At 34.0% G+C, this 27,155-nt stretch overlaps 1 protein-coding gene across 1 annotated transcript in view; it reads left to right on the top strand.

Moving 5' to 3' along the window:
* Positions 1 to 15,979, top strand: part of LOC129217207 (uncharacterized) — a 91,758-nt gene extending 75,779 nt beyond the window's left edge. The window contains exon 2 of the transcript XR_008580199.1: positions 15,867 to 15,979. The gene's annotated coding sequence lies outside the window, so the exon portion shown is untranslated. The remainder of the gene's footprint in view (positions 1 to 15,866) is intronic.
* Positions 15,980 to 27,155: the final 11,176 nt, after the last annotated feature.

The following is a 27,155-nucleotide window of genomic DNA, read 5'->3' as shown; positions in this document are numbered from 1 at the left end:
GTTACAAGAGTCTCAAATTCTTTTGTAGTTCTCGATTCATTTACTTTTCTAAATGAGCATGTCCTTCAAGGCGAATAAAATATGACAAACAATGCATAATAATGTAAATATTCTACTTTAAATTAAAACGCAGTAATTTAGACGAGAAAGCAACACTGCCAGATCAGAAATGAAAAGCTGAGAATTTTAAGAATATAGCCAGGCACGGCCTGAACTTAATTAAATATGTTGGGAAGGCGTATAATCTCAATTTGTCGAATGGAACTTACATATTTGCAGATTAATAAAATACTGGTGCATGCATACGTTAAGTACGAACAATTAAGTACAATATCTACTGAAATTTGGACATTCAAGAATTCAAAAATTGCAACATTACAATTATGTCCGCAAATTTGCCGAATCGTGAGATAAAATTTTTCCAATATGGCAATTTTGGGGAGGTCATAGAGACTTCCCGTGACCTCCCATCGAGTGTTTTTGGATATAGTCTCTAAAATTATTTTTATGTTCACAAGTTTCAATGGTACAAGTGCATTTTTCCTGAAGTAAAATTTTAATTTCCTGCCGACGCAAATGTTTTTTTTTTTTTTGGAGTGCTTCATTGATGATTTTTTTTAATTATTATTATTTTAGTTTTGATCGATAAGTATGAAAGCTGGCTCCAAAAGAAAGAAAAAAAAACAGAAGAAAGAAGTTAATCGCGATACGATAAAAATTTACTAGAAAACATAAGAATTTAAATTTTAAGTACTCACATCCTATATAACACAAAATATAATCGTAAACAAAGTCTAATGTTATAATAACTTTAAATACGATCAAGGAGGGAATTGATTTCTTTTTAAATCAAATTTGAGTTTCAGAAAATGTTTAAAAACTATCATACGTGCAGTAAAATATTCAGAATAACAACAACTACTCAGATTTTTGCTATAAAGCAATCGCTACAACTTAACTAAAAGAAATTGCAAAGTCAACATCAACGAATATTGGGATACGAATTACGATTTCTAAATAAACACTGTTATTTTACATACATTCCCAATGATAAAGAAAACTACATTTTGAGGAAAAGGGAATGAATAATATAACTAGCACTTACCTTTAACTTGGATTACAAATGAGCAGTCCTGCCTCAGCACAGCCGAAATATCAACAAAAATGGCTGTCGATACCTTGAATTCATTAGTTTATCTTCCCGTATGAAAGGAAACACCTTTTGCGCATCGTTTTGCGCAATCTAAAACATTTTTACAGTTTTTCTCTGTTATTTAGCTGAGCAGTATTAAACTGTAAGAAAAAACAGTATATTACTATGAAAACAACAATTATTTTTTGCAGTGTAGTTGTACTAAACACTTAAGATGGGGCTCGATTTATGACTCTCGTTTGCAATCAGGGAAGAGTGGGGACGAGCACTGAATAGTTAAAGAAAGAAGTTGTTTTCCATGTTACTATTGAACTATGTTATCTTTCCATACATTAATAAAAGGGAGGCTTAAACGTTTTCGCTTTTAGAAAGTCAAGATTACACGATTACAAGGGGAAATTACGGATTATTTTACTTCGATTACAATTACGATTACGCATGAAAATCCTGATTATGATTTCGATTACGATTACGCAGAATCATAGGCGGATTTAGGCTGTGAATCCTGGGGGGTGCAACAATATAGCATTGGTGTAGCTACGGAGGGGCGAAGAGGACGGCATACTTTTCTGGGCGGCGATTCAGCACTTTTGGTGTGAAAAAAAAAATCAAATAAGGGAATCATACTTTAAATCTAATACTGGAGGCAAAGAAAAAAAAAAACCCTTTGAAATGTAAGGTTTTGGTATGAATGACTGAACGGCCATTTCAGTGTTCAAAGTTGAAATATTTTCGTGGTGAGCCCTTGAACCTTCCTCATTCACTTAATATCCGTAAATTGTAATTCAACACTTCAATTGTATTTTTTAAACTTAAATTTCGGAACATATTAAAATATGTAATATCAAATATATTTCTGAAATATAACATCTGTTTCTGTATATAAGTATCAAATATATTTCTGTAAAAGTTGTTTCTTTGCCAGTGCTGAATTAATGCAGGGAAAACAAACTATTGGAACTTTGTTACGGAATAAAAGTTGACTCTCCATCGTCCCCAAAGGCTTAAACTGACCTTAGTTTTGATAAAGATTCGGTAGAGAACCCCATTCCCCCAAAAATTACTTTTAATTGCAATTTTTTATGAAAATTCAGAATAATTCTCCGAGATAGGCGCCTGACCCCGCCCCCCCTTTTTTTTGTAGGAAGAATACGGATTAAATTATTTTCCCTTTACTACCTTAAATGAAATTTTCTATTTTGAGCGATAATTTTTAATGCTTTAATGTATTAGGTATATCTCAATGAAAAGGTGGCAAATAGAGGAACTGCCCCGGGCGACAGAAACTGTAGCTATGCCATTGCAATACAGGGGATGGGGAGGGAGATTCAGCACTGCAAATGGCGACTAAAGCTGCTATTTTGACGGCAAAGGCGACTATTTTGATGACAAAAGCGAGTATTTTGCAATCAGTTGTAAAATACAGCGACTATTTTAGTAAGTGTATCTAAAATTCGTAAAAAAAGTTAGTTTTTTTTTCTCCTAGGAGAAAATTTTTTTAAAAAAAAATTAAAAATTCGCTTTTAAGTTTACCCCCTAGTTGCCACGGAAAAAAAGGAAAAGTTTTACCGCGTTTAATTTTTGAAAACAATCGTTTTAAAAAGTGAGAAAGTGAAATGTAAGAAAACATTCACGGTCAGAAAAAATGAAATTTACACTTTTGTACAAAAAAGTTGTGACGCTTCGAGTTCTTTTTATACAGACTTGACTTTCTTGAATGTGACGCTTCGAGTTCTTTTTATACAGTCAGTCTTTTTCTGTTGTCTTTAATTAAGTCAGACAGTGAGAAAAATGTACTAGAATGTGTCAGTGCTGGTTTCTCTAGTGTTTGTTCAGGGTTGGGATAAAATTTGGAATATAGTTTTTAAAGTTTTCCTTTTTTAAGGTTGTTTGGAGAAAATTTACCCCACGTAGGTCTGTCCCACTTCAGGGCATTAAAATGATATAAATGCTTTTTTTTAAAAAATAAGAGACTATTTTAGAAATTATTTTCTGTATCTGGTAACTATTTTGGAGACTATTATTCATATTAAAGGCAACAAAAGCAACTAATTTTAGTAGCGGAACTCAGTGATAGCACTGTCCCGCCCCCTTTAAAAAATTTTGAAATTTTACCGTGGAATTGTTGGTTTTTAGTTGATTTCAGAGTGATTTTATTGTTCTGTTTACTTGAGTGATGTGTAAGGACGTTATATCGTTTTTGAGGAAGTAAATCACAATAGCCATATTTTTTGACTTTATGGTTGTTTCAAATAAAAAAAGAAAATTGTAATGTTATACCAATACATACCCAATTACAGAGTATAAAGTTATGATATAATACAGCGTTGAAAAATAATTAAAGGAATGTTTTTATTTGATTTATGTAATTATTTATCATCTTTCTTTTTTTAATGGAGAAATACCTCTTTTCAATTCGTGTAGCACAATTTTTTTCGCACTTGCGATGTGTGGTGACCGAGTAACGCAATAAGCTGCCTATTATTGTATTTTTGGGTTTACTTTCAAATAAATTAACTTGCATTTAGCTGTAGAAAAATATAAGTTGTTTTACAAAATTCCTGAGGAGAAATATATATTTTCTTCTGATAAAATATATTTCATTTAAATTTTCTTTGCAAATCCAACCAAAATTGTTGGGGATGCGGCGCACCCCCTGGCACCCCCGTAAATCCGCCTGTGGGCAGTATCCCATCGACAGATTACGATTATGATTATTATTACACAAAAACGTAATCGATTATTCAGATTATGATTACGTAATCGGCCATTACTTCAAGCCTGGTGGCGACTTTACAAAACGATAAGTTCTGCAGCACATCTCATGTTTTTCGTCAAATATACGAGGTGGGCGCTCCTGAATGTGAACATTGGGGTAGAGTGGCACGCTAGGGTAGAAAAGCTGCTACCTCACGAGTCTTCTAGTTTTTCTCCCGATCGCGCGCTTTTTTTTTATTATTAAAGTTAATTTTCAAGATTTCGTCCTCTGTAATAATGGATTTGCGCCGTTTAAAAGAATTCGTCTTACCTTCTCTAATACACAATTTTTATTTAGAAATTATTAAGGAAGAAATCGATTATATTATTATCCGATCGTCAATATCATCGGAACGTAGCGCAGAGGAGTTTGTAAGAGAGTTAGGAAGAATTTCCAATACCTAATGGATCAACTATCATTCAATTCAAAATCCAGTTAAGTACAGACTTTTGGCATTGAATATTATCATTTAAGTTAAAATTAATTATTTAAGAAAAATCGACGCATACTTTATATTACTTTTAATTTAAGATTAGTGTTTCGAAAAACATGGATCTGCCAGCGTTCGGGATTTCGAAAAATGAAGTCATCTGCCAGAAGCAGTAATTGTGCAGCAAAAATATCAATTTTGATCAAGAAAGTTAATTGAAGTACGAAACGGAATGATCCGTTCTTGAAGAAACAGCCACCACTAGCAGCAGAAATTAAAGTGCATATTTTGCACAATCATCAAATAAATGCAACAGATGCATTAAGAATGCTGAGAGTAGATGAAGAGGTAAAATACATTTTGCATTTAAAAGCACACTAAGTGTTTTTTAAGTGTAAGTGTTAAGTGTTTTATCTTTAAATTTATAAAACCATTGATTATGCTTTTCATTGTTATAATACATACTCTGCATTTTATCATCATTGAAAAGAAATCTCATAGAAAAATTTTCCTATTTTTGTCCTAAGTGTAAAGTAAGATGAAGATAATATCAGAGCAATAAGAGTGACAACTACATTTGTGTAAAATTTTGAGATGAGAAAAAATTTGAACCGCTTGTAGTATGATTTTTATTTACACAAATTGCAGTTATCGCTTCTTTTCAGAGCATGTGACGTGTCGTCAATGTTTCTAGGTAGCAAATACAGCGAAAACTGATTTAATAAATTAGCATATCAATCAATTCTAATAGACAAGGTTACAAAATTCTTGACGCGAGACCGCAATTTCAGCGATAAACGAGCAGCCATGTTGTCTATAACCCGTGGTTTGCCGTCTTGGCTACTTCGACTTGGCGAAAGTTGAGACTCCGCAGCAAAGAGAGTACGTCGCTAATGTGCTTCCAACGGGGACTGTGACTGACCAGCAATGCATTAATGCTGTTCTGCTACCTCATGTTCCTTAGTAAAGCGGAAGATAAATTTATTTTCATGGATGACAACGCAACAGCTGTCCAGAAGCGTCTAGTGAGCGAGGATATTCAACCTATCGAATGGCCAGCATGTTCTTCAGATCTGAATTCCATTGAAAATGTTTGGGATGCTTTGAGGAGGAGTCTTGCTGGTCGACAGTGCCCTCCAATAAACAATTACACCATCATCCGTGCACCGGCAGAGGAAGAGGATAAATTACCCCATCAGCTGTTGTATAATGTTGTGCAAAGAATGACATGACGTGTAGAAGCTTTCATCGCCCTCCATGGTAGCAATATACCATATTGACATCTTGACGGAATGTCGGCAAATGGTAATTACGTCTTTTCACTTTCACGTATACAACAAAAAATGACCGTTTTGCCCTTTGAACTCTTTTCAAAGCTTTCTGAATTCTAATACACTATCGTCATTGTAATGTATGACCATTCTGGCATTAGCTTATTTCACTTAGCATCCAATCGCACTTACTTTCTTACGTTCTGCACAGCCCTTTACGATCCGTCCTTAGCAATTGTCCACCAGTTTATAAAGTGAGCTGTAAGCATTCGGAAAACAGTTCAGTACTTATATTCATGCAGAAACAAAGCGATTTATCCAGCGTCCAAAAGGGCATGATCATTGACTTTTGGGCAAAAGTTGGCAGCATTACCTAAACGGCTAATTTTGTAAATTGTTCAAAGGCTGCCTTTGTAAAAGTTCACCGTGTATGGCAAAATGGCACTATCTAACATCAGCGACGTGGTAAATGTAGTGCACCGTCAGTGACCGTAGATAGCAGAGGTGAAGACGGCTAAGTGGATGCGTTTGGGAATATAGACCTGCAAGCGTGCAACCATTGAGCTACTTACTGCCCAGATGAACCTAGGGGCTACCAACAGTACGAGCATCAGTGTCTCCTCAACGACAATTCGGTGAACGTTGTTGCGTATGAGCCTCCTCAGCGGGCGCATGGTTAATGCTCCTATGCTGACTGCTGTTCATTGACAACGATTACTGAGTGGCGACCGACAGGGGTGCTCCGATGGAAAATCAGGGAAGGTCACTGCAATCTTCCAAAAATTTCCTTATCCGGCGGGTTTTGTCTACCGATTCAGCAAAATTTGACCTTGGAGTATGAAGCTTAATTCTTCGAATGATTTCACCATCTCATCCACTATATCTCTGCAACGTTTTGGTTTCTTGTTTCAAAAGAAATTTTCCACCAAAACCTTGAAAAAAAAAAAACATCCACATTTTCCTCAATTAGTAGTCCTTTGAAAAGGCTATATTTAAAAAATTCTTTGATTTGTGATCCTACGAAAAAGTTTTCTTTATTTTTCATATCACTAAATTTGGGAAAGTTCTCCTTTTTGTCAGGGCCGAATTTCAGGGCCATGCCGCCCCTAGGCAGATTTGAAATCTGCCACCCCCTTCCCCTTAAAAGGAGTAAAATTTCTTTAATTCAAAAACACGCAAAAAAGTGTTCCTGAAATTTAAACTCAAGTTTATGAAGAAATGATGACGTTTCACATTGAATGGCTCCCCTATGGGAGGTCACAATGATCTTTCCTTTTTCGACAAATTTTGCTGGCGATTCAGCAATCCTAACTTCACTTAGCGTTTCCTTCACTTATTGTTTTACGCTGATCTACTAGTATTACCATGGTTGAAAATCATTTGATTTTCATAAGATGTGTGAAAGTAATCATTATTAAATTACAAGAAAAATTGTCTCTGTGGAAAATGAAAGAACGCTGATATTTAACTTTCAAGAATAAAAAATTAATTTAAAAAACGTGTCGTTAAAACAAAATTTGCCGCCGTACGCAGCTGCGTACTCTGTCTATTGGGGAAAATGGGCCCTGCTTTTAGTACAAAAAACATAACCATTTTTGTCGGCAGCTTTCGCAGTTTTTTTTTCATTAAACCCAATTTTACGCTCATAGTATGTTTTCTGCATGAAATTTTCATTCTGTAATTTGCTTGGACCTGTCGTTGTATATTCGTAACTTTCCTTCATATGATAGAAATTCTCCCGTGACTCACTGCTGTAGCTTGATAGCTCCAGTGATCTGATTAGCGGGGGTCAAAGGTCAAGTGGCGGCGAATAATCGTACGGGGGCTGTTTACGATACTTCACGCAACTTTCTACAAAAAACAGATATGACCACTGATTTAAGATCTGCCAAGAAAATGATATGACCACTGATTTAAGATCTGCCAAGAAACTGATATGACCTCTGATTTAAGATCTACCCGGTCTGATTTTTATGTTACTTTTCCGATTGAAAACCATATTGCATGATTGAAATCAACACTGAAAAAGAGTAAAAATGGAACCTTCACATTATAATAACTAAACACTACGCGATGACCAGGGCGGTGCCTCGAAATTTTCAATTTGCCGAATTGAACAACAAAACTTGCCGCATGATAAAATACGGGCATGCACAATGCGTATCGAAATGATAGGTCCTTCCGCATTTTTCAAAGTTTTAACTCTTAATTGAAAATAAAAATCACTTTTTTTTGGTACAGATAATTAATCAGTAATTGTTATATTTATAAAGAAATTTCGTAAAAATAAATAATTCCTTTTTATTTTATGCAAATTTTCAATTTTAGACCGTTTTGAAAATATAGGTTCACTTGCAGAAATTTTGCTCTAACCAAGTTTATTCCCAAAAAAAAAAAAAAAAAATTGCATAAATCTCGTTGCTTAGTCTTACTGCGAGATTATGCTGTTGTGGAAGTATTTAATGAGATTTAAGCATCACGTTTTTAGCAAACGAAATGGGTCGTTGTTGCAGTCTTTCGCTGGTTGAGCAAGGAAAGATTGAAGCATTTAAAAAGCGTGGAAAATCGAATTGAGAAATAGGTAAGCTTTTAAATATATCGCATAATGTTGTAAACAATTTTTGCGACTTAGAAATGCTTATGGCAGTAAAAAAGCCTCTGGCCGCCCATCAATAGTGACTCCCCGACAAAGAAGGACTATCGTAAAGGACTTAAAATCAGGAAATATAAACTTATCCACTTTAGGCCGACAACAAAACCCTCCAATATCAAAACCTATAGTCCATAGAGTAGTAAAGAAGTTCGCCAATTTAGTTTACGTGAAGAAGAAAGCGGTTCCAAAATTGACTAAAAAGCACAAAGAAAAGAGATTGAATTTCGCAAAGGAAGTGATGAAACCTGGAAACAAGTTTGGCATCGTGTGATGAAAAGAAATTTAACCTGGATGGTCCAGATGGCTGGCAGTATATTACTGTCACCATTTGCATAACGATAGCCAGATATTCTCGAAGAGGAAAGCTGGTGGTGGTTCCGTTATGGTATGGGCCGGATTCGGAGGTGCTGGAAAAACTGATATAGCATTTGTAGACAATCAATTGAATGCTACAGGATATCAACAGTTGCTTCAACAATATTTTCTTCCACAATCAGAGTACAGGGGGGGCTCATTCTTCATTTTCCAACAAGATAGTGTTCCTGTGCACACTGCAAAGTTCACTTCCGAATGGATAATGGTGCATATATAATTATCGATTGGCCACCTTGCAGCCCCGATCTGAATCCGGTAGAAAACATGTGGGGTATACTCGCGAGAGGGGTTTATGCAGGCGGAATGCAGTACAACAGTATTGTAGACTTGAAAAAGGCTCTATTTCCACCGAATGGTCAAAAATCGAGACAAATTGTATGCAAAAACTTTCAGAAACCATGCCAAATAGGATTTATCAGCTTATTCAGAAAAATATACAAAAATTTCCTTTTAATTCAACATTAATTTGGTGTGTGGCTCAATGGACCTATCTTTTGGAACAGCTGTTTCATGTAAATTTTGTTTAACTTATAATTTCTATTTTTTGTATGCTCTTCATGTACTATTTTACATTGAATGAAGCAATTTAGTTTATGAAATAGTACTTTGTGCACAATATAAATCCTTTTTTTACCAGCATAACTTTGATTTTACGAGTGGACCTATCATTTCGACACACACTGTTGGTACATCTAATGAAAAGGGATATTCGATCATTTAAAAATTGCAAACTTTTCAAATGAGGACATTTTTTTAGTTCCAGCGATCTCCCATCGGTGCGCCCATGAGCATAACCAGAGAGTGCAGGGATGGGCAACGGGCCTAAAAGAGAACCTCGAACACCCTCCCCCCTCTTTCTAAATGTCACCCAAGATGGTTTAAAATTGCAATTTAATGACATCAATTTCGAAAACTTTGCGGGAGAGAGCCACATAACCGTTTTTTTACCCTCATCTCACCAAAAATGGCATGAAATGTATTTTTAGTGGGAGAGGAAGACTCTAATTTCCGAGGTCTGCCCTAGGGAGGGAGGGGGGAGGCAACTGAAAACCACTCTCGTTGCGCCTATGTGTGCCCCTCCCTAACAGGAATCCTGACTACGCCCGGCGATAGCAAACTTTTAGTAGCAGATATGAATTCGGCTATGATTTTTCAAGTATTTTAAAACTGAGTAGTGTTGAGTGGTACTTGTAAGAAATATGCTTGAAAAATATCACAAAAGATGCTTTAAAATGTCAAGGAATTAAAAAAAGAAACGAAATATTCCTCGTACGTAATTAGAATCAAGCTAGGAAATTGACTTTGCATTTTAACGCAGCCCATAATACTTGAAGGAGGAAGTTGAATCACGCGTGCACTATGGTCATAAATATAAATCAGATGTAGCCGAAATTGTTTAGTAGCCCCATAAACAATGAATGCATCTGGTTATTATTATAGTTTCCGGTTGGCTTAATACTTAAATTGAACTTGAATATTTTTTCCGTTTCAGTCAGGGGCCCCCAAACTAAAATTTTTGGGAGGGGGGAATTTTTAATCTTTATCTTTACTAATAATAAAGCTGAAAGTCTCTCTGTCCTGATCTCTCTCTGTCTGTCAGGATCTCTGTGACACGCATAGGGCCTAGACCGTTCGGCCGATTTTCATGAAATTTGGCAAAGTTAGTTTGTAGCATGGGGGTGTGCACCTTGAAGCGATTTTTTGAAAATTCGATGTGGTTCTTTTTCTATTCCAATTTTAAGAACAAAATTATCATAAGATGGGCGAGTAAATTACGAAATTATCATAACGTGGAACCGTAACATGGGCACAAGCCAATTGGTGAGATACGAAAATATCATAACGTGGAACCGTAACATGCACTGTAAAAAAAAATCTGGAAACGTTTCTGAGTATATCGTGCAGCTGTGGTTCATGAAAGTTTCAAAAACGTTTCTGAGTATTTCGGAATCCTCTTTCTGTAATGTCCAGAAACGTGTCTGAGTATTTCGGAATCCTCTTTCTGTAATTTTCAGAAACGTTACTGAGTATTCTGTGCAGCTGTGGTTCATGAAAGTTTCGAAAACGTTTCCGAGTATTTCGGAATTCTCGAAACAATTTTCAAAAACGTTTCCGAGAATTTCGGAATCCTTTTTCCGTGATTTTTTCTAAAATATAATTCTTTATTATAGTATTGCATACCATATCAGTTTCAATTCTTTCATATCTAAGAGCAATAATACAAGCAATTTTAGAATCATTCGTGGATTTTTTTTTTTTTTGAATTTTTAATGACAAATAGCATGGTTAACAGCATAACATATGCACAGTTATAAATTTTTGAAAAATTATGAAATAATCTAGTAGCTTCATTCCTAATCACAAAATCGTCGGAGAATTGGAGGGGGGGGGGGACCTTCTGAAAAGTGGGGATTGTTTATTAAACAATCTTAAACTTCAGTTTTTCTCTCAATATTTTCAAGACAAAGCTATCAACATATTGTATTTTTAATGCAGAACTTAAAAACATATCTTGTATCAAACTTGATAGCTTTTATCTTCGGATAAAATTTGACAGGACTTACCTACCCTTCGCGTTCCGGAATTCGTTCACCTCAAGTCAATTTCTCTGACGAACAAAGTGTACCGAAAAGTACCAACAGAGAAATTGATGAATTTAAATATGACACCAAGTCCCCCTGCTGGAACCATTCGGGTTGATTGTTCTGTTCTTGCCCTTTTCCAGCTCATCACAAATATAAATAGGGGAGACCGGGGCAAGATGACTATGTTAACAATTTTCGTTTTTTATTAATTTATTTCTAAGGATAGTAAAATTAATTTTACATGAGCTGGAACAGTAGTCCTTTGTAGCATTAAATATATTACCATTTAGTTTTTAAGATAAAAGTAATGGGGTTTATATTTAGTTTTTCATAACCTTAACAAATCGTCATCTTGCCCCAGTACTGTTGCAAGATGACTTTGAGGTTGAGGCAAGATGACAACATTGAAAAAGGTTGGACATAGTTTATGATTTGAATATGTTATCTAGTTTAACAAATGATAACTGTGTTTTTATATTTTACAAAATATCAAATTAAGCATAATACATTGCAGCGTAATGTTGAAGTATTAAGTTGTGCAGCTAACAATTGGCACGAATAAAAATTCCATTTTCATAATTGGAACATTCCTCATGCCACCACTCTTGACTTTTACAGCACTGGATCCATTCATCTGTTGGATGGTCACAATATTCCTCTCGACAAGCAGGACATATTATAACACCATATTTTGAAGTTGATACAACTGGATTGCTTAGCACAAATTGTATAGACTGGGCTTACGGAACTTAGTTCGAGTTGTTTTTACTCCCTTTTTAGTTTCACGGGATTATTTTCCCTGTGTTTTTTTAAATAATCTATTTTTCCTTTCGTTTTGCTCCTTGTTCTGACATTTCTCTGATGGGTGTGCTTGTAAGAATGTTTGAACTTAGTTTTCTACCTTTTTTTTTTTTTTTTTCTTATTGTGTTGCTTTAAGCAATGCATTGAAATCAGAAACACTAACAGGTTTCTTAAGTGCATCGAAATCAGCAATTGCCGTAAGTTCTGCTTCGTCTGGAGGGTTGATGTATTGGTTTTCTACAACCAAGGACTGAGTATTAGCACTATTATTCTCAGTTTCATCAACAACGAGCTCGTCATCTTGCCCCGCGTTTCGGCCCGTCATCATGCTCCGGACTGCTTGTTTGAACGGATTCGTTTCTATTGTCATAAAGGATGGCGATTAATTGACATTTGTTTATGGTAATAGGTAGTATTTAAACTAAGTTACTCATAAATACTAAAGAAATACGAGAAATCTTATCTGTATCTAGAGCAGAGCTTATTTACATATGCACAAAAGTTATATCGTGGCAATTATAAACAATCAGAGCTTCAGAACTAACACAAATATGGCGATTTCAGAGTCTCTATATTATTTCTGAGCGAAAAGCGGATAGGAGAGCCAGTGGTATCCAGTTGATGCTGTTACCTTCTGGAAAACGGAAAAAATAAGGTATTCGTCATCTTGCCCGGCTCGTCGTCTTGCCCCGGTCTCCCCTACTTATTCAAAATAGGTTACTGATTTTATTTTTACAGTGTGCGCAAAATGCAATATATATTTTATTTATTAAAACATTGAGCTCCATTACATGATTATTCCATTTCATATATACGAGAATCCCCCCTCTCACCATAAGAGTGATGTTGCACCCATAAAATGCTATAAAGCGCCCCCCCCCCCTTAAAAAGCAACCCCCTGAAAATGTCAATGGCACAGTCTGCGTGGTGAACGCCCCTCGTCTTCTCCCCATATGTACATTGTATATTAATAACATAGTTTTTTAAAAAATGGTCACTTTTAAAACAATGACATGAAATAATATTACTTTTTATTTTGGCATGTAAATGCAGCTGTTCCATTTTTGCCACCGACTCATTCTTCCTGACTGTCCTACATTAAACTAGTATGCATGCAGTAAGTACTGTCCTGAGGAAGACAAATTATAGGGACTTATTTCTTAATTTAGCCGAGGTAAAAAACCCCTACTTTTAATTTTAGGTTTAAGCTCTTGTTTATTGCATATAGTTTAGCATATGGTGCGTTTGGCCCAATGTAATGCATATATTAGAGCTTAAACACTCTCTATTTAGTAAGTAGTTTAATATCTTTTGGTCTTTTGACCATATTTATCGAATCTTCCACGGCTGATGAGCTCCGAATTCAACCTTTCAACTTTATTCTAATAATTGCTACTTTTAATTTTCTTTTTCTCATTTCTATTCATTGCCTTTGTATTTCATATATATACAAAAATATATTATTGAGAAATAATTCTTGTTTGTTATATTTGCAGCTTCTTTCCCTTAAGGGCAGGTACATTGCAACTAAAATAAATCGTACTAATGAAGCTCTGCTGAGATAAATAATATTTCATGTATAATATAAATTATAAATCAAAGTATCATATACATTATAAATCAAAGTATCATATAAATTATAAGTCAAATACTTTAATATGGTGTAAAAATACAAAATTATTTATTTTATTAAGTCTTTTTTTTTTGCTTTTGGTAAAATTGAGGCTCGTAAAACGAAAAAAAATGAAGACACTTTTAAATACATATATGAATCTATTTGTTAAAGAAATTGATACACATTAAACTAATTTAAAGCGTTTCGCTAATGCAAATATTTAAAGAGATATCGTCATTCAGATAATACTGAAGCACTATGTTCCTAAGTACAAGAGATAGTTTTTTTTTCTTACTTCATACAATCTAGCTACACTGTTTACAAGAGAATGAAAACTTAAAAGACGAACTATCAAACCTGACAATTTGCATATTATAACATTTAATTCATAATGCTTGATACATAAATGTTCAGCCAAATATTAACTGAGATTGACACATAAAAACATAAAAACAAAGTACACAATAACACTTATTTAAAGTTTTTTATAATCTTCAATTCATAAATTTTACAGAATAAAACTAGACACACTTGCACTTTAAATATGTGTTCTAAGTAATGTAAAATATTTTCAAATTGCAATAGTTCACAACGAAAAAATGATGCTGAGGAAAATAGTTTTTTTTAACGAGATTTATATGAACTAAATCACTTTAAAGCAATAGAGTTGCAAAGCGACTTACCTATTCGTCGGTGGTGATCTTTTGCAGGCTTTGGTCACCAAAAAGGTGATTTTTATGACAGAATAAAATTCTGCCTACAAAAATTACCCATTTGGTAGAAAGAAGAAAAGTATTCAAGAAAAAAGTAAATTACCTACACATATTATGCGACGCAACGAATTTACATGGCGTCCTCTCGGCAGTTATTTGGTTTTCAATTTCAGTTTGTATTCCTTCCGCGAGCATGCGTTGAGAAGTTGCACTTCGTACTTAAAAATAAGTGACATAGCTTTAAACTCAATCTCATGACGATACATTAGCAAGAAAATATAAGACTTTAAAATTATCTTCAGTGAATTCATGGAGGAACAAAACTTCTACTAATGGCCTTGATGAGTGTTACTTCGCACATGAGTCATCACTTCCTCTTACTTTTCTAGAGAGAAGAACAACTTATTGCTTTACATCAGAAAAATGCATTTGACTGGAGGATTTTGTTTATTCCAAAGAATTTTTCTCTGAGACAAAAGAAACCCAATTTTTTTTCTTGCGCAATAAGATTTTTTGTTTTCATTGCGTGCTTTCACGAGTTTCAGTTTGGATTTGGTGCTGGACTATAAAATTGCAGTGAGCTGCGCAGGTGTCGACTCTTACTTTCTTGTTAAACGGGAAAGGTATTTGATAAGAGCAGAAAACTGCTGAGGGCGTACGAATCTGTTTATTACGGAAAGCTTTTTTCTATATTCAGAGAGCTTTCCGAGACTTTTTAGTGTGGGTACAAGTCAATTGGCGAAAAAATTCATCATACATTCTTTGTAAATATACAGGTGAACACAAAGACCTTTTAATTTTTCTATTACGGGCAAAGCCGTGCGGGGTACCTCTAGTTTAATGAATAAAAGTCCGAGTTTTACCAAATAATAAAGCTTCATTGTAAATTGTTTAAAAAAATTTAATTTTGCAATGCTATCTCCAAGTTCGTCAAATCATAAGACAAAAGTTGCCAAGAGAATTATTAGGAGGTAACAAGTGACCTTCTATCAGGGCTTCCCTGGTTACAGCCATTTTGGGTAAATTTGAGTCACAAAATTTCTCTATTTTATATTGTGCTACTCATGTTTTAATATTTTTATTGCATTTTATACTATTAAACGGAACCAACACTCTTAAACTATTGTCTAGTTATTCTAAATTAAAAGTTAATATTTATCAAACCCATTGAAAATAAATTATTCGAAGTTTTTATGCTATCTCTCCTTTTTATAGTGACTTTGAGATAGGTCAGAAATGGAGTGCGAAATAAATAATTTTAATAAAAATAGTGTAAAAGCTCACGTTCTTTACTTCAAACTTCTTATATGTTAAACCAATGGCACTGAAAATATTGCATAGAATATTACAAATTACAATGTAGAGAGAACACTTTCAACAACTTCAAAAATTGATGCTAAACACCAACTTCAGAATTATTGAATGATATCACCAAACTTTGAACATTATTATTATTATTATTATTATTATTATTATTATTATTTTTTTTTTTTTTTTTTTTTTTTTTGCAGCTTGGTAAAATAAAGAATGGAAAAGTTATTGAAGTGAAACTTTTTGTACCAGGGCTTTGAAATTCTGATCAGCAATAGTGCGGCTCTTGGTAGTCGTCCACGTGGCCTATGTCGGACATAGTATATCCTATCTTGGCAGAATTCCTTAATTTTATCTGCTATGCAGAAAAATTTTCAACTTTTTACGTATGTCTTCGTTTTAAATTTTATCGAGAATTGTACATCCTTTTAAAGATTTCAAAAACCTTATCTCCGCTGCTTGTCAATGAATAACAGAAGTTTTTAAAAAATATTAAACACTTTTTATACTGCATTCAAAAGGACAAAATAACTTTTCTCGGTCAGAAACGACAATTTAAGTATTCCTGTAGTTTTCAATTATTTCAAGAAAAAGACTTCACAAACGAAGAAACGTGCAGCTCAAGTCATGTCGAGATGTGTGTAGAGACTCATGATCTTGCTTTCAATCATAAATTTGAGTGTTGAAACATGCATAATTTTCTTAATGGGAAAGTTTGGTTTGAAATGACTTGAGCGCACTTTTCTTCGTTTGTGAAGTCTTTTTCTTGGAATAATTGAAAACTACAGGGATACTTAAATCGTCCTTTCTTACTCAGAAAAGTTATTTTGTCCTTTTGAATGCATTATGAAATTTGCTTAATATTTTTTAAAAAAATTCTGTTATTTTAAGGTTTTTTGTTTTGTAACAAAATTTTATTTTAGAACTTATTTTTCAGCGTTAAGTTGTACCTTAAGAATAAAAAAATCATTTGGTGAAATTCCGAAGTCTCTAAGTGGTCTAGTTGCTGAGATATAAGCACAAGAATGGTTCACAAAATACAAGTTACTTGTAATAAAGATCCTAATATGCCTCTTTTCTTAGCCCCGTTATCACTTATTGGCATAGATGAGGATAAAAACCCTAAGAAAGCAACGTCAGTTAATAAATTTCATTCTTGCTCCAGAGATGCCGTGATTCAAAATTTTTAATATGATTACTATTAACATTACTGTTACAAAGCAACAAAATTTGTAACAATGGATTGTATATTTAAACATTTAATGGGGAAATTACATGAAATTTGCTGTTTTCCCTTCTGACCGAAATAAGAATTTTATTTTAGAATTTTAATTTTTTAGCGTTAATTTGCACCCTAAGATTAAGCAAATCATTCAATGAAATCCCGAAGTCTCTAAATGGTCTAGTTGCTGCGATATAAGCAAAAGCAAGTCTCAGATTTTTCCGTGACAATCAGGTCAAGAAATTTAAAAGTGCTTAAAAATATTGGTAATTATGAAGTTAGTTGGGTTTACTAACTTAACATAATCAACTTCAAGGTTGAAATTAAAGCTAGTTGTTTATTATAACAACTTGCCCCACAAAGAAGTAACAACTAGCCCCCCACAAGCACATGTCCTAGAAAATTAAATTATAGGTAAAATAACGAAACGTAAATCGTTTCAGCGTAGTATTTTAGTATATACAATCGATATTTGTATAAAAACACTAAAGAATCAAACACTAGAATTTAAAGTTCATGGAAAAGACCAAAAAGTTCAAAAACGGAAATATTTGAAAATATTTACAAAAGTAGTTCAGTGATGCACGTGCTCAGCTTTTAATACACCGGACGCCACTGTTCTGGCTAATATGGCTGCCATCGGTGCACTGCAACATTCCATTCAACCAGGAATTTACAAAATATTTTTTTTTCTTCATTGAGCTATTTCAAAGCGAACAACTTACCCGCGGAACATTTAGCCCCGCTCTCGCCTATTTCATTCAAATGTGAATTACTTCATTTAGACATGAAGAAGACTAGTCTCGCTTCGCTCGCCAACCCTCCTTTTGGCAGGCACGTGTACATCGCCTTCGGCGGTGTTGTTCGTGGGCTTCGCTCCTCCTTGGCTACCTGCGGCGGCTTGAAAAAACCCCGCCTTCGGCGGTGTACTTCGAGGGTGTCGCCATATTTAGCGATGGTGCTGGTGATTTCTTGCCAAATTTGGGACCAAATTGGACAAATGTCGCCAAATATGACACCACAGGAATGGCATTTAAGGTTTTAATAGTGTAGTTTTACATTCATATTTCCGGCTCGTTAAGGTGCGAGACACGGCGGAATGGCTTCATCCAGATATCCTGATTTGGGGTACATTGACAGTCCAAAGGAAATAGGGTTAAAGACATGCAAAAAAAAAAAAAAAAAAAAAAAAAAAACTTCAATACTATGGACAATAAATACCAAAAAAAAAAAAAGTATTGACTATCAAACAATTGCTTCTTGTAAATTAGAAAGTTTGAAATTTTGTTGCAATTTTCCGTACGAAAAATGTCGTTTTACAAAAATATTTGCGAAGAAAGAAAAAAAGAGTTTCGGGGCATCATTTAGGGGTTTGGGGGAGGGTCAAACTAAATATTTTTTAACTTCAGTAGGCGTGGTTTTTGTTGTTTTCTGATAAAATTTGCTTTGAAAGAAGAAAACTAACGCGATCAACTTTTATGAGGTTCATCGTAAAATTTCACCTACAAGGTTTAAAAAAACAATCACCAAACTTTTCTGAACTAAAGGAAACTGTTGAAAATGAAATTAGTATAATGTGAAAATATTGAAATGAATATAGTAAAAGACTCGTCTGTCAAGGAAAAATCACAACTAGCTATAAGGTTTTTGAAAATGCCTCAAATAATACAAACATCTCGAAAACTAATATTTTCAAAACCATCAGAAGAGAAACCCAGTCATTTAAAGATGACGGACTACGAGGTAAATATTTAACGAGCTTCGATTCGGAACGAATATTTTCAGCTGTTGCAGCGAATTTGTGCACGAAAGTACGTTCCGGACTTAATAACAGTTCTCTTAATACGCAATGTTTTTTGAAAAATCCTATTTCCAATATTTTTCTTTTTGTTTTCTTTTTAATGTTACTCACATAATACGCAGCAGAATAGAAATTTTAGGTTTTTCTAATTCTAATTTAGTCATCCTTTACAATGTTATACGTTTTGTTCCTTTATAGCATTGAAATACTGTAATTGTTTATTTTATACTGTTTTTTTTTTCTAATGTCAAAAATTGTTCGTTAGTTCTGCTCTTGTTATCAATATTTAAATTGGTTGGAGGAGAGAAGGTCCACAAAGTTGACGTTTTCAGGTGGTGACGGATGTTTCTTGTCACGTTTTCAGGTGGGGATCCGTCGGGGCTTGGACTTTGAGAACCTCTGTGAAATATTATCCCTTTGATACCGGTTTTGGTTCATTTTAACGCCCTCATCCACAAAAAACAGAGGTGTTTGGTCCAAGACCGGACTGGCCTGCCCGCGCATCGGCCTGTGGGTCAATGCGCCCTTCCTCCCTCAAACCTGTGCGCCTTCGTTTTTTTTCTTTTTTTTACTCCCTCAAACTTGTGACCTTTTTTTTTTTTTGCTGAACACAAAAACCTGTGCTCCTCCGCTTTTTTCCCCCTCTTCTTTTTCCTCTTTTTGCTTAATCGAACTGCGCGCTCTCGATGTTGCGCCCTTCAAGTTCAAGAGTCAAGGTTGGCGCTCTCTTGGCAGACCCGGTCCGCCCCTGGTTTTGTCTCTCGCACTTGGGAAAATGAGACACGCCTCGTTGCTATAGCAACAGACAGGTCAAGACATTTCGGCGGAAACTTTTCTCGTGATGGTCGGACAGTAGTAGTCTGTAAGAGGCAGCGACTTCAAAAGGTGATTAAAAATGAAGCAATCATAAAGATTTAGTTAGGGGGTATTTTAATAGTTTTTAGTACGTAGTGGTAAAAATCAGTGTTTATTTTATAATTGGGTGTTTAGTTCAGTTGATTTTTATGCTGGAATTGTAAAATAAATTTGATTTAAGGGTTTGGGTAGGATATCGTACGTGAGTGTTAGCACTTAAATTTTTCTTTTTGTTCCTTGTTGTTTTTTAAAGACGTCTTTTTTTTTCAATTGATTTTTTTTACTTCTGCACATACGTTTGAAGTTCAATAATATACTTTATGTATCTGCTTAATCTTTATTTCTTGCAATTCATTCAATACACTAAACAGCATTGATGGAAATGCTTGAGGTCTGCTATAAAATTGTTGCCCACAACTTCAACGTATGTTGGGAATAACACGCGTGTTCTTTATCAAAGTTCTTTTGTAGCTTCCAGTGTGTTTCTGCAGTATTATTGAATGTTGCACTGAGGCTCTGTGCAGGTTTTAAGGCACACATTACCACTTCGAATTTGTTCCTTTGGTTAAGGTTCTCCAAGCAGCGATTCTCAACCGGTCGTCCGGCGGACCAATACCAGTTCTCAGAAATTTTTGCTCCTCCACGATAAAAAAAAATGTCCTTTCTCAAAGAAAGAAAGCACCATGATAATTGAAAACAAATATCTTATACGACATATTTTATTTGATTTTTGAAATTAATTTTTGAACTGTTCTAGGCATTTTCACTTTCGTATAATTATTACGTATTTATTACTTCATTCTTTTGATTATATATATATTACTTCTGTATAATTATTACAATAATTACTTAGTTGACATTTAAATGATTTTGTAACAGTTCTTAAACTCTAAGTAATGTTTTATTTGCATGTTTGAAATTCATTTGTTATTATTATTATGTTTTGCAAAAAAGGAAAAAAAAAATCGCAATCTTTCTTTTTTTTCACAGCTTTTTTTTTTTTTTTTGCAGTCGTCGCAATTTTTTTTCACATTTCTTAACGGTCGAGGTTAGTCTTAACGGTGCTCGAGTTTTTTTTTCTGAAAAAAAAAGAAAAGAAAAAAAATCGCTTTTTTTGAAAAATCAATCAGCTATGTAAGGACCGTTTTGTGCGTGTGCGTGGGGGGGGGATAAAGAAAGATTAGAAAAGATGGAAAAAAAAGAACATTACTGGTTCGCGATTTTGTTTCAAAAGCTATTGCCGGTCCGCCCGTCAAAAAAATATGGTATACCGATCGGTGGAGCAAGTTAATCCTATTTATACTGAAAAACAGCTTTGTATTTTGCTTAATATGTTTTGAAAATAAAAAGAAGTATTGTAAATCAAAAGCGGATGTTAAAAGATTGCTGCGCGATTACAGCAAAACACTAATACAGTAGGCGCAGCTTAATGTGATCACTTTGGGACAAATATAATTTGATAACAATAACCGACTGATAACAATAATCGAAAAGAATCCAGGAGACACAAAATAATGAATTTTTTCTAATTAAGGTGCATTTATTTTGGAAACCTCAAATTAAAATCACAATAACTCAACTGAATGCAGTTTGAAATTATAAACTATTAAATTAACAGAAAGAAAATATCTGAATTATAAAAAGTTAAAGCTAAACTATGCAATTTTTAATCACATAGTAATAGGTGAAGTAAAATATGACCGTTTTCTCACACATTCGTAAACCAGTTTCAAAGCACATTCAGCTTTTTCTATCTTTTCCAGCATGGTTTTGCTTGTTGTTTAAATTTTAATTCAACTTTGCTTTGTTTTGTTTTCAATCTCGAAACAATTCTTTAACAGCTTACAAAATAATGGTAACAATGGATGTCCTTCATCAATGCCTGGAACATGTCCAGCGACTAAGTTTTTTTAGTTGCAAAAGAAAGTTTTCTTAGTGGGAGTCTGTAATCACTGGGAGCGAACTTTCTGTAGCTTCATTCCTAGAAAAATTTTGAACTGCTATTGAAAACCACAAAATGCTACACTGAAAGTTAGTCTGGTCAGGGTTTGCCTATGTATTTTTGTTAATTGAGGAACAAAAACGGGGAAAAAATTGAAAGTTTATGAAAAAGTGAAAACAATAAACGAAGACGCTGATTACAATATCCGACTTTTTTAACGTGTGTTAACATACAAGTGTTCCGAGACTTCGTGATTCTGATAACATTAAGCGAATGATAACATTAACCGTGATCACATTAAACGGCGCCTAATGTATTACGCATGACATATGATATCGAAGAAACGCTAAAATAATTTGAAACTACTTTGTTTTCAACAAGTAGTAAACGATTTAAAACGGAAATAATCAATTCTTCAATTCGTTAAAAAATTATTATTTTAATTTTCAGCACAAAGGTATTTATTTAGTGATTTAAAACGGTTTTGAACAAAATGTAAAAAAAAACGTAAAATTCTTCTCACATTGCTACTTTAAACCATTTTAATTATGTTAAAAATATTGCTATTTAAACTTAGATTTGAATGAATCAAGTAACTTGGAATTTTCTAAAAAGTAACCTGGAAAAGTCAGGAAATTTTTTTTGAACCACAAGTGTATGAACCTTGGAAAAGGTGGTGAAACGTTGCTATGCAGTGTCATCAACACAGCCGTCATCAATATACTGACGTCAGGCAATTAGTGCTTCGTTTGTTCTTCAAGATCATTGAAAAGATCTCTCGACTTTTTTACGGGGACAAAACAAAATTCTTCAATCCATGTGAGTACATAAAAAGCTGATTTCTCAAATCGACATTAAAAAACTAATCTGGCAACACTGCGATGCAAGAAAGAAGCAGAATTATACATTAATTTGCAATTGCCTTCGACTGAGCAGCAAAGAACGAAAAACGGAATAATATTATAAGATTTGATAAAGAACACATGGCGCCATCGGTCCCTTTTCCCCCTCACAGCAAACAGCAATAAATCCTCGAATGAAACTATAGCAAACGAATGATCATCCACGGCGCAATTTTTCTTCAAGCGGTGACAGGAGAAACTGTAGATCAAAGCAAGATTTACTGAATTGGAATTCTGTTTGACCTTGGAGGTACGAAATAATTTTGTTTTGGCATACTTGCGAAATAATTAGACTAACAATTAAAATTGAGGGACAAATGATGGTTTTCTCTTTTAAAGAAAGATTGGGGGTATTGAAGATTCAAAACTTCATTTCGAGATGAAGTTTTTTCGGAAAACAACAAAACTATGCACACTTTTATATGTAAAACATTTATCAAACTGAGTGGAGCCCGCCCTTTTTTGTCCTAGGTCTGCATAGCACAAGGAGATGAATCTCGTGGACCAGAACACATGAAAAATTTAAACATATTTAATAACTAGTATGTTGTGGCCATCACGAAACTTTCTTCTATATTTTTCTTTTTTTTCTGATCCCTCCCCATGCTTGACGAGGAAGCAATATTCCCAACAAAAACCAAATTACACATGAAAAAACTTGACGACCATCCCAATGTCTGCATTATTGCAAAAGCAAAGCAAAGAGCGAAAATTGAAAGTTATTTTAAAAGCCTTGCTTGAATTAATTACAAATATTTTATTTGTTAACAAACATAAGATGGCAACAGTTAAAAATTTTAAATCATTGAGATAATATTTCCGATCATTTCCATACAATTAAAATCACGAGAAATACGCAGACGACAATCTATTACGATTTATCTTTCTTATTGTTGCATTAATAAAGCTATTTTTATTCGCAAAAAAAAAAAAAAAAAAAAAAAAAAAATCAACACCTCTTGGAGCGATTGGCGTCAAAATTGAACCAAAGCCTGTTTACGTATGGATTCACATATATTCCAAATTTCAACCAGAACGTAGCATTACTTCTTGAGATAGGGTACTCACAATGGAAAAAAAGAACGGGCGATTGCGCTACCCCCTTTTTAGCTGTTGACACCAAAATAAAATCAGCTCTTATACCCACTAAGGGCTACTTGCCGATAAATTTTTCTTTCATTCCGTTCATTATTTCTTGAGATACAGCAGTCACAATAGACGACCAAACAACGTTCTATAGCTCAACCCCCGTTTGAGTTATTGACACCAAAATTGAATCAGCACCTGTTCCTGTTAATGGCAACATATAAACCAAATTTTGTTTGATTCCGCCAGTTACTTCCTGAGGAATAGCAAGCACGCGTAACTCAAAAAACGTCCCATTGCTCCACCCCCCTTGGAGGAATTCGCGCCAAAAACCAATGGGCACAAGTTCACATACGGGCACATATGTGTACCAAATTTCGTTCGATTTCATGCGGTAGTTTTTGCTGTAGAGCGGCCACAAAAAACTGGTCACACACAGACGTGACACACATACATACACACACACACATACATACATACACACACACACACACATACATACACACACACACACACAGACAGACAGACATTTTCCAAAAATAGTCGAAATGGACTCAGCACACCTCAAAACGTTCGAATCCGTCAAAATTCGAAATTCGAAAATTTGCACGAATCCAATACTTTCTTCTATATATTAGATATAGAAGAAAGTAAAAATGAGAAATCTCGTAAAATTAATTTCTCTTCAAAGGTCTTTTCACTCCAGGGTCTCGAACCTACCACTATTCATGGTTTAACCAGTTGTATGATACCCTGAAGACAGCTCTGATTTTTTTTATCCAGACCAGCAACCGGGCAATCCCTGGTCCATCACCCCCAGAGATATCGTTGCACTTAGAGGACTTAGTAAACACGAGCATATTTAACGTTCCAGTCACCATTAATTCAAGACGGTGGATCTTCGACCTGCTAGGATCAAACCCAGGACCCTCCGGTCACAAGTCCGATGCCTTACAGATTAAGCCACCATATGGCCTAAAACAATTTGTTCAGATTCTTTGAATTAAGACGAACTACAAGATAAAGGATTTAATAATCTTTTTCTAAAAAATGTATAAAAATGGGGAGATGAGAAGCGCATCGTCGACAAAACTAAATCTCTAAACTAAATTTCCTGTCTCTAGATTAGTGATGTGCCGGATCGTTAAAAAAGTAGATCTGCGGATACGGATACGGATCATTAGTGTCAAGATCCGCGGATACGGATACGGATCTCAAAACGTTTTTGCCCAATTCAACTATCCAAGTGTAAAATTTATTACGGAAGGTATTCAGGTACTATAATAACACACTGATTCTTCAAAAAATGTCATCTACGACGAAAATATAATAAAGACTATGATTTACTCTTTGAAGAAATATCTGTTAAAATTGATGGAGAGTTGGAAGGAACGGGTCAGCGCAGCATTAATGCTTAAATAGAACGTGAAAAATTATTTCTAGCTTGCTCGGTAGATGTAGGATACAGGAGCAAGAATGTAAAGCTGCTACTGGATAGACTAGAAATAATTTTTAGCATTTTATTTCAGCATAAATGCAGCGCTGACCCATTCCACCCAGATTAATTCGACTGACGGAATAACAGAATTGGTAACACCTTTACAAACAGTAAATAGAGACTTTTGTCTCACTTTTTTTGAAGGATGCCGGGAAAAACCAAAATAAAGAATAACAGAAACCCCAAATCAATAACAAAAACTAATATTAAACTAAAAATTAAAAAAAAAACATGTCTCAGAGGGCCGTTGGCTTCTGAAATAATACCTTATAATTTAAATAGGGAATAAAACCTAATTTAAACGGAATTTAAGAGTCTTTTATTCAAATATTTAAAAATTTTTAGAATAGAAAAGATAACATAAATAATCAGAAAAAAATAAAATATTAAGTTTAAGTACTTAAAAATTTATTTACCAGACAATACCAGATATTTAACCGCCAAAGTTGTAGGATAGGTTACAAATTCCCTGATTTCTGTATTTTATCGATGTTCAAAACGTCTGAAATTAATTCTTCAGACCAATTTTATTTTCTAAAAATCTTCATTAACTTAAGACACAGCTGAGAATTAATGATAATTTTTATGAGTCTCTTGAATCAACCCAGTTGACTTAAAATTTTTGCATTGAATGCGATCGGCGAAATTAGAAGTCTAAAAGTCCTCAACTACACAATAAGACATATAAGGAGGGTTAAAATAATGCTAAATGTTCAAAAGGTAAAATCACGTAGAACAGAAAAACAAGCGAGTGTTAAAGAAGAGGATGCAAACGGATTTAGAAATGTGTGAAAAATTGTTATTAACACGTAATAGCGTAAAAAATGGCCAACATGCGTAAGTTTAATTTAATGTATAGAATTCGAAAAATATGCATGTTCTTGAACTCAAAATCCATGACCAATTTTTTATTTCCATGATTTTTGTGCATTTTTTGCCGAAAATCATGACTTTCCATGACCATTTTCGATCATAGCCGAAATCCATTACTTTCTAAGTGCGCGGACACCCTGCCATTAGTAGTATTGAAAACTTATGCTACCAATTTCCTATATCCTTTGCTGCACCTTGGTAAGTTGTAGGATACAAATTGTCCTAGAATTACATTGAATAGTGTTTACCTTACTATTTTATTATGAACTAGCAGTACCTGCACGGCTTTGCCCGTAGTAGAAAAAATAAAAGATCTTTTGTTTCGAATATGTATTTACAAATGATGTAAGGTGAATTTCTCGCCAATTGGCTTGTCTATGTTACAGTTCCACGTTATGATAACTTCGTAATTTACTCGTCCATCTTATAATAACTTTGCTCGGGAAAATGTTCTTAAAATTGGAATAGAAAAAGAACAAAATCTAATTTTCGAAAAATTGCTTCGAGGTACACCCCCAAGCTACAAACTAACTTTGTGCCAAATTTCATGAAAATCAGTCGAACGGTCTAGGCGCTATGCGCGTCACAGAGATCCAAGCAGACAGAGATCCAGATATCCAGACAGAGAGACTTTCAGCTTTATTATTAGTAAAGATGATTTCGTAGTCATAATAATTATTCAGTTCATACTTACCAAAGTTCATATGTATAATATTTATATAGGTACATTCATTTTCTTTTACTTTATTTTTTACATTAGCGTACAAAAATACAAATATAAATTTCCTACTAATTTTTTTTTATTTTATCCAAAGTACGTATGTACTTAGAAGAAAGAAATGTACAATAAAAATGTGATTAATATATTGGTACTTAATCTAACTATCATATTGAATCAATTTTATCCATCAGTTATTTGAATTTAAAGAGAGAAATTTTTTTCTGATGACTAACGAAAAAGCACATTTGCCAATCGCAATAAAGCAATTGTAATTTTAAAAGTAACATTGAATTAAAGTCTGCCTAAAATTTCACTCTTATTTTAAATGAGCACCAAAAGTACTCAAAGACATTTTTACATAAAACATAAATTTTTCTATTTTTAGTGTTTAGAACTGCAATAACAGTATACTAACTTTTTTTTTTTTTTTTTTTCCAGATACGTTTACTTTTTCAGATGCCTAAAATTGGTATCTGTCCCGTTTTGAGGAAAGAAATGGTCACCTTATTCATAACTGCACTGTTGTATTTTTTTTTTCTGTGTTTTTTACTTTCTTCTATATCTAATATATAGAAGAAAGTATTGGATT

Source organism: Uloborus diversus, chromosome 2 (assembly GCF_026930045.1).
Source record: "Uloborus diversus isolate 005 chromosome 2, Udiv.v.3.1, whole genome shotgun sequence".
In the NCBI taxonomy this organism is placed as follows: Eukaryota; Metazoa; Arthropoda; class Arachnida; order Araneae; family Uloboridae; genus Uloborus; species Uloborus diversus.
This window is presented reverse-complemented; position numbering and strand designations above follow the sequence as displayed.